Source organism: Protomyctophum bolini (assembly GCF_963924005.1).
Source record: "Protomyctophum bolini genome assembly, chromosome: 16".
NCBI classification, from domain to species: Eukaryota; Metazoa; Chordata; class Actinopteri; order Myctophiformes; family Myctophidae; genus Protomyctophum; species Protomyctophum bolini.
Window position 1 is genome coordinate 33,312,465 of NC_137877.1, and position 8,712 is coordinate 33,321,176.

The window sequence follows — 8,712 nt, forward strand, 5'->3', positions numbered from 1 at the left end:
TCCTGATACAGTTTTCATGTCCCCTTATCAGTGTAATAATAAAAACAAGAATAAACTTCAGACTGAGCAGCTCCAAATGGCACACATTGCCTTTTCAAATCACCAATAGCCACGCTAACATGACAACTTTCACCAATTTATGGTTGGGAAGTAAAATAATATAATGCAAACTTCCTGTAATTTAACTTCAGCTTCCTAACGTCATCGACTATGTTGAAAATAGAGGAACAATGATAAAAAATGGACAGACCTAGAGACAAAGCTTTGCTTTAGAGTAGCTAGCACCACAAAAAAAAGGGTGTTGAGTACCTGGGTGCCTTGCGGCACAACGAAGGCATATGAGTTTAAATTAAAGTGTGTTTCAGGTGTTCTATCTTGTGCACGTCAGCGGGCCGATTAGGCCTTGTGTGGCAGTCTGTAGTAATTGTCATGTCTGTTGGTTGGTAAGCAGCTGGTTTTATCCCAGAGAGGCGAGCGAAGCCCCATGCTGTGCAGAGTACCTAATATTACAGCTGAGAACTTGTCAAAACTGAACCTGTGGAATATTACACACAAACGCGCAATCTTTTTTTTTCTTGTTTTTTTTTCTCCTCAAAACCACATAAACGGTGCCTTACTGCCTTCACACATTCATCTTTATGATAAACAGGGGAGGCTTATCCCTTCCCCCACCCATGTATGCCGATGGTTCCTGCGTGCCCTTGGCATCGCAAATGGGATGACCCCCACTTGGCTAGAAAATGTTAATGAGACGGTTTTTTTCTTCTTAAAAAAGCGTATTTTTCGAGATGGTGAATGTCATTAGAATTTGCAGTTTAATTCATACAAATGGCGAGGGGGTAGTTGCAACTTTGATGTGGTAATGAGCAGTTGTGATTTCTGTGTGTCAAGCATGTTTTAACGGTAAGAGGCATTCCCAACAGCAACTTCAAAATCAATTAAAAACGTTTTGCTAACAGCCCTTAGTTAAAACGATGGAAACGAATTCTCTCTCTAGAAATCAGAATGCCTCTCACTTGCACGCACGCACTCACTGTGTGTGTGTGTGTGTGTGTGTGTGTGTGTGTGTGTGCGTGTGTGTGCGCACGTGCGTGTGCGTCTGCGTGTCGGGTGGGTGTGTGTGTGTGTGTGTGTGTGTGTGTGTGTGTGTGTGTGTGTGTGTGTGTGTGTGTGCGTGTGTGCATGTGTGGGGGTAGATGGAGTATTTGCGTGCCTGTACAGTATGTATTGTTATTGCCATAGGCACCAAAAAACAATATACTTCCTCTGACTAAACTACATGAAGCAGGTCATTTCTTCAATGGTTGAATAGCTGTGTGGTTGAACGGTTTGGGGCATTCAGGCATTGTATAATAAATGCTCATCATTTATCTAGTCCCACTCTGAACTATACCTTGATTCATGTATTCCCCGAACATACAATAACATTTACTGAATTGCATTCTCCACATAGAATCAAACCATGCTCGACAGAATTGGTGCTGCATGAAAATCCAACATTTAGAATTTTTCATACTTATATGGAAAAAGCCCTTATTAATACTTTTAATTGGTTAAATACTTAACTACTTTTATTTTGGGCATGTCAAATATTCTGTAAATCTTTCAAAAATAGTGAAACGTTTCACTATTTTACGGTACAATGAAACATAAAAGAGGACATACAATTCATGAAGAAAGAAAAAAATACAGTATGACCTTCAGACATTCCGTTGTGACAGTGTTCTGTTAGTTCAGTGCATTCTCATGTAACATGTATGAACTACCATGATGTGATGATTGAGAGGAGCTTGGCTCGTACCTGTACCTGCTGTCAAGGCCATGGATTTCACAACCTCACAGCTTGTGGTTTCTTTCTTTTTGTTTGGAAGTTTGTTAAAGGAAGGTTGAGCAAGATCATATTCTGTGTGTACATATGCCACATTGTATGCTGTACAGTGTGTACGGCGTGTGTGTGTGTGTGTGTGTGTGTGTGTAGCATAGGTTCACACATAGTTTTGCCAGTAATCACCAGGTTGCGCTCTTTCAGTGCCATTTTACTTTGCTCTATGAACTACCTCTAGAAGGGAACTGTTATTGCATGCATATCTCTGCATGTTGTAGACATGCAATGAATAATGCAATGGAGATCAAACTGAGAAAATGGAACTGTGATGATTGATGAATAAACCTACGGTGCAGTAAACATACTGAAGGTACTGTAACTATACAGAGCCTGGAAATGTGTGGAAAGATTTCACATAAAAGAATAGTTGCATGAGATAGTGTTTGCATCCAGTGTACCTCCCTAAATGTGTGCACGAGCACGTGCGTGTGTGTGCGTGCGTGCGGGTGCACGCGTGCAATTGCATGTATGTTTGTATGTGTGTGTGTGTTCATAGATTACGTTTAAGAGCGTGGGGTGCATGACTCAGCCTTGGGTAGGCAGGCGGCTCTTGTTTCTTAAACTCGCCACACAGTGGAGTTAATATTGCCGTTTAAAAAGCTTTTTTTTGCTTCCTCTTTTTATTTTTTTATTTCACCAAGTAACTACGGCTGTCCCCGAACATTCGGGTTCGAACCTTCGCTCGTCGATCAAAGGCATGCAAGGCGCATTTGCGCACCAACAGCTGAGACACTTATTTAGAGAAATCTTACAGGCATTCAAAAGGAACTCAAAAAATGTGATGTCAATGTCCTGTAAGTAGACTTAAAACTAGTGTACATGTGGCTCTTATTTTGAAGAGGAAGTTAGTGTACAGGAAGTCCGTTTCAGTTGTAAACAAGCTACTATGACACTTTCCCAAAGTTACATGCTCCCCCCGAATCCTAAAAACAGGGCTAGGGTACAGCCTTGAAGTAACACGACACATAGGCCTACAACAGGAATGTTTAATAGGTAAATCATGTCGCACCTGAATCTTGAGTTGTTTCTGAGCAGAGTTTGCCATGGTAGTGACTGCATGTGCAGTTCCACAAAAGTCACAATGAGTGTCTGCACGCATGCAATGATAAATTCATATCGCACTGACACTTTCATCACTTCTAACTTCTCACTGTGAAGGTGAGCTGTGAATATTTCATCTACCAAGATATTGAACCGTGTGAACAACAAAATGGATTAATTTTTCATAGCTAAATGAACACTCAGGACTTTAAGTGTGCTCTAACCATCAACCACATACTCATATAACTGCCATGACAGATGATGATGTATCCCTCTTTGCCACTGACCAATCAGATAAAGCTGTGATTCACCAATATGTCCATGTCTGTGAACCCACACACTTCCTCCTATGACTCACAGGCCAGGCTGAAGGTTTTACATGGGTGTGCTGCCAGAACAATTTGCCTTGTTCGGCATACGCAAATCGAGCGCTCCGGTGAGTGTGACCATGAGAAATAAACAAGTCATGTTATTCAGCCTGGGGATGATAGATAACATCTGCTTTGTTTTTATTATCCAGCAGAGGGAAGGACCTGCCTGTACCTGTGAGCACGAGCAGTGATGATGAAATGTATGTGTTGTGTAATTGTGACTTGGACTGTCAAAGCACAGTACTCTCTCCTTCCATAACTCTCTCTCACACACACACACACACACACACACACACACACACACACACACACACACACACACACACACACACACACACACAATGTTCCATAACAGCTTAGCTTTCTGTGACTGCACAAATGTGTCAGATCTGCATGTGTGAGTGTACAAGACTTGCTATATACAACTAGGAAAGGATTCAGGTTTGAGTTAGGATTGGATTAGGTTTATGGTTATAAGGTGAATTGTGAAGGTTGGGGTTAGTGACTTTTGGTCATCAACTACATCAACAGGCATTAGTGCCTGTCACCATCACCTCAGCTGCATGTGCATCATTTGTCCAAAAGGGGTTGAGTAAAAAAGGATTTGTATTTGTAATGAAACATTGTTTTTGACATGTGTGCAGTTGTGGAATACACATCCCTGGACGTAGTTGGGGTGCATGCTTCCCTGGGTATGGACTAGTTAGTTGCTGATGAATAATGTATAACATACAGCTGTGTTTGCACAATGGGTGAAGCCCACATAATCAAGCTGTGCAAGTGAGTGGATGGAGCAGTGGAGGGAGAGAGAGAAAGAGGATGGAGCAGTGGAGGGAGGAAGAGAGAGAAAGAGGATGGAGCAGTGGAGGGAGAGAGAGAAAGAGGATGGAGCAGTGGAGGGAGGAATAGGGAGAGAAAGAGGATGGAGCAGTGGAGGGAGGAATAGGGAGAGAAAGAGGATGGAGCAGTGGAGGGAGGAATAGGGAGAAAGAGGATGGAGCAGTGGAGGGAGGAATAGGGAGAGAAAGAGGATGGAGCAGTGGAGGGAGGAATAGAGAGAAAGAGGATGGAGCAGTGGAGGGAGGAATAGGGAGAGAAAGAGGATGGAGCAGTGGAGGGAGGAATAGGGAGAACGTGGATGGAGCAGTGGAGGGAGGGAGAGAGAGAGGCTGATGAATGTAATGCAACATGGACCTCACCTGAATTAGTTGAGAAATTAAATGCACACCTGCCAGGCTTCATGATACAGTGTTGATGGATGTTATATCTGACAAAAGGCCTCATTACTCTCTCTCTTATTGGTGTGACCCAAGAGGTGTGTGTGTGTGTGTGTGTGTGTGTGTGTGTGTGTGTGTGTGTGTGCATGCGCGTGCATGCGCGTGTGTGTTTGTGAACACCTGGTGTAACAGTCAGACTGTGACATTATCTGTGCCTAGTCAAAGCCAGGTGTACAATAAAGATGTAGTCTAATACCAGTGTTCATTTCATGCATTAATTTGCATCAAATCAAACCAAAGTAATTTACTTCCATGAAAACCATATTGATATTTTTTGGGTGGGCAACAGCCAGGTTGCAATCAATATACTGCATTATGGAATTCTTGTTTCATTTCACAGAATTAGTTGTGCAGAAAATTGCTGCATTGTAATGAAATTGAAAGTTACTTTGTCTAGCACAATTTACTTATTTATTAATGAATTAATTAAGAAATAAAAGTTAAATACTTACTGAACAAAATACATGCATACAAAGTCATTTTCCTTACACTGCTCTAAAATGTTACCATATTTGCCTACAATCCATAGTGTTAACCCATTTTGACCTGAGATCAGATTCAAAAAATGTCTTCTACATCCTGACATGAGCTTGTAGATCTGCTATTTTTCAATAGCTAAAGCATAACATAATGCTTACACCAAAAGGGGTTCCCACCCAAAATGGGTTTTAATTAACCATTTGGTTACAAATTAATTAAATGTGTCATGCAGATTTTTTATTGCAATAGCAAGAACACTGGCATTTTGTACAATGCATAAGGCACATGAGGCAACATGTGGGCTTGTGTGCATGTGCAGGGACAGGTGCACCTGCAGTGCACACAAGCACACGCAGTCACAAGAAACAAAGCTTACAAATGGACAGAGAAACGTTAATGATACTGTATGTGTTTGAAAACAATATCAGAGAGAAATGAACGAGGAAGAGGATGGAGCGGCTGTAGCTCAAAAGGTCATCCAATGATCTGTGGGTCGGCGGTTCAAATCCCGGATCCTCTTGTCTTGTCCACATGTCGAAGTGTCCTTTGGCAAGACACTGAACATTGCCTCCAAGGAGTTGGTTGGTGCTAGCTTGCCACCACTGGTATGTGAGAAGTGAGGACGGTGCTGTCGACTGTTTGCTGCTTCACCTCCCAATGTATGAATGAATGAACCATTGTAAAGCGCCTTGAGCACTTGGAAAAGCACTATAAAATGCAATTCATTTTAAGTGTTACTTTAACCCTGCGAATGTACAAACAGAACCAAATAGATTTGACTGTGTAAGAGAAATGGTAGCCTGACAGTCATTTCATATTAATACTCTGCATTAGGGGCCCTTATGATGAATAATTAATCCACAGGAACATGTCATGTAGTGGTTTGTGCTCCTCACAGCCTATTGCAACGGTAAAGTTGATTTTGGTGGCATGCATGTATGTTTGTACTCTTGTAGCCTATACATGCCCTTAAGGCAAGTAGTGTGCGCTGTGTAAATGATTCTTTGTGCAACAACTAGACTAATGCCTTGATTCTCACGTAGGGAGAAAGAAATGACTGCTCCAGCATCAGCTGTAAATAATAACCGGTTACCTGCCAAAGCGGCGTGTAATCTTGAGTCAGAGGGTGACTCTAAGTCTGGCGTGAGAAATTGAACAGTAGAATGATGTCTTTATATACTGTTAGGTAAATCCCTACTCTGTATTATCATGTGTATTGTACTGTATTGTACCAGGCTGTGTATGGAGCTGTCTTCTTGTGACAAATACTGACATTCAGTCATTCATCCATGTTCTGACATCCTGAATGTTATGCAATCAAGATGCCACTTCATGCTGGTCTTTTTTCAGAACTACTTGACCACCGACCTGTGTGTTTGAATCACTTAAATACTATTTTATACTTTCAACAATTTTCAAAAAATAGGGTTAGGGTTAGGGTTATCTACAAGCAATGGTTTTGTCTCTATTGACATGCTTCTCCTTGACACTCCTCAACTTGTGATGGGGCTGTATAAGCGTTTAGAGATGAGGCCTGGAATAGTTCTCGTCAGAAGGAGGATGCTCTCTGCCTGCAGCCTGTTGGACTATTGATTGTCATAACTCTATTTTAAGCCTAATTTATATTCCATTTAGTTGCTCGCCAAAAATAACTGATTTTCAACTGAAAAACATTCGGTTTAAGCCACCTTCAATGAACCATCCATGAACAGAAGAGTTTCTGTTTGTAATTGAATGGATGTAGGTTTTCATTGGTCACAGCTGTCCTCCCAATAATAATGTACTTACTGTCCAAGAGGCGGGGAAATTAATTCAGAGGGTTACATGTTGTATAATAACCACTGATTGAAAATAGAAAGCAGACTTCTTCTCAAACTCTTCAAATGAGTTGCTCCTTTCTTCCACCTTTCCATATCTAAAATCTCTCTCTCTCTCTCTCTCTCTCTCTCTCTCTCTCTCTCTCCCTCCTTCTCTCTCTCTCCTTCTCTCTCTCGTTCTCTCTCTCTCTCTCTTGAGTGTAGTCAGCTGAGGCTAAATGCCACCATACTGCAGATCTAGCTTAAGTTGTTCATCTTGTTTTGTGTCGCTGCCATCAGAGCAAACAGCTTTTGCTTATTTATTTATACTGTTTCCTAGAGCCAACAGTACACAATCCTAGACCAGACCTCATGCTGCACTCTCAATCACCTCAGAGATTTCCAACCAGGCCCCAATTGTAAATAACAATTAGGTTTTAACGACTTGCCTGGTTAAATACGAGTTAAGAAAAACAATCAACATTGTCATTCTAATTTATTCCCTGTTACTTTCAACTCATAGAAATTAAGGCCACACTACAGTATGACCTGAGTAAACAACTGTCAGTGTGTTTACTTCAGCATAATTGCTCCTCGCTAAATGCTCCTAAGACGGTACGGTACCATCCATCTCACTCGTCTGAGTCTCAGAGGTGAACAGTTAAGAAACCTACCACCAAAGACATCATCGAGGATTGTCATTTCAAACAAGATTTCAAACTTTTTTGTTTTTGAACAATCGTTTTGTCCCACATACGAACTGGTAAAAATAAATAGATGCATAGGCTACATGGTTAGAAATTGGTATCTGTATTTTTGTCCATATGTGTCTGAGCAAATCAGTATTTTTGTCCTACACAAGCAATTCCCATTGACAATGAATGGACAAGTTTATGTCATAGTGTAGGATGAGAAAATAGACATGTTACGTGGAGCCTGGAGTTTGATGTAATGCATTGAAGTCAATGAGAGCTGGATAGACAAGCTTGTTAATACACACTATTTCTGAATGATTGCTACCCATTTGTAAAATATCCGGTTCAGGAATATAGAAGAAGACATATCACACGTTGTTTCCTGCTGTATTGTTTTGGTATGTATCATTTTATTGAGGATCCCCACCAATGATGTTATAGGCAGGTTCCTGAACTGTCCACAGTCAACTTCTGAGATGAAAAGTGAGTAGACGGAAATATAGTGCCATATTGAGCTTTAGTGAGGACCAATCATAATGGGTGGAAAAGGGTGAAATTGTCTAGAGAGGATAAAATAACCTCCATAACTCAGAGAAATGGGAGAAGAGTTATACGCCTTGTCACAAGTAGTTGAGTCTCATTCAATGAAAACCTAAGCTCCAGTCCACACTATGGACATACCCCCAGTTTATAAACCTACTCTCTCCCTCTTCAACTCAAACCAATACTTTACAACCATGACACATATAACTACCAATCACATTCAAACAACATGTCTCGTATTTACAATGGCACTGTTATTACTAAAGTACTTTAATCCCAATGTACACCCAGGGCCTTTAAACACAACAATTGAGTCAAACCGGTCTGCATGTAATTTGTCTGTATCTGCAAATGGATGTATTATATATTATGTGTATGTGAAATCACAACTTTTACTCATCTGTGAAATGCTGACATGCTCATTTGAAACAATGGGATCCACAAAAAATAAATCCAAAGAATAGTGTTGTTTTATGAAAATGTCAATGGAAACATTAACATTTTCCAACACACAAAGATTGAGGGATGATGAAATATTGAAACCAAAAATTGTCTTTCTTCCACCCAGCCATCAAGAGAAATGCTCTTAAAGAGGCTTCGCTTTCAAGACCAGATCCAGGTGAT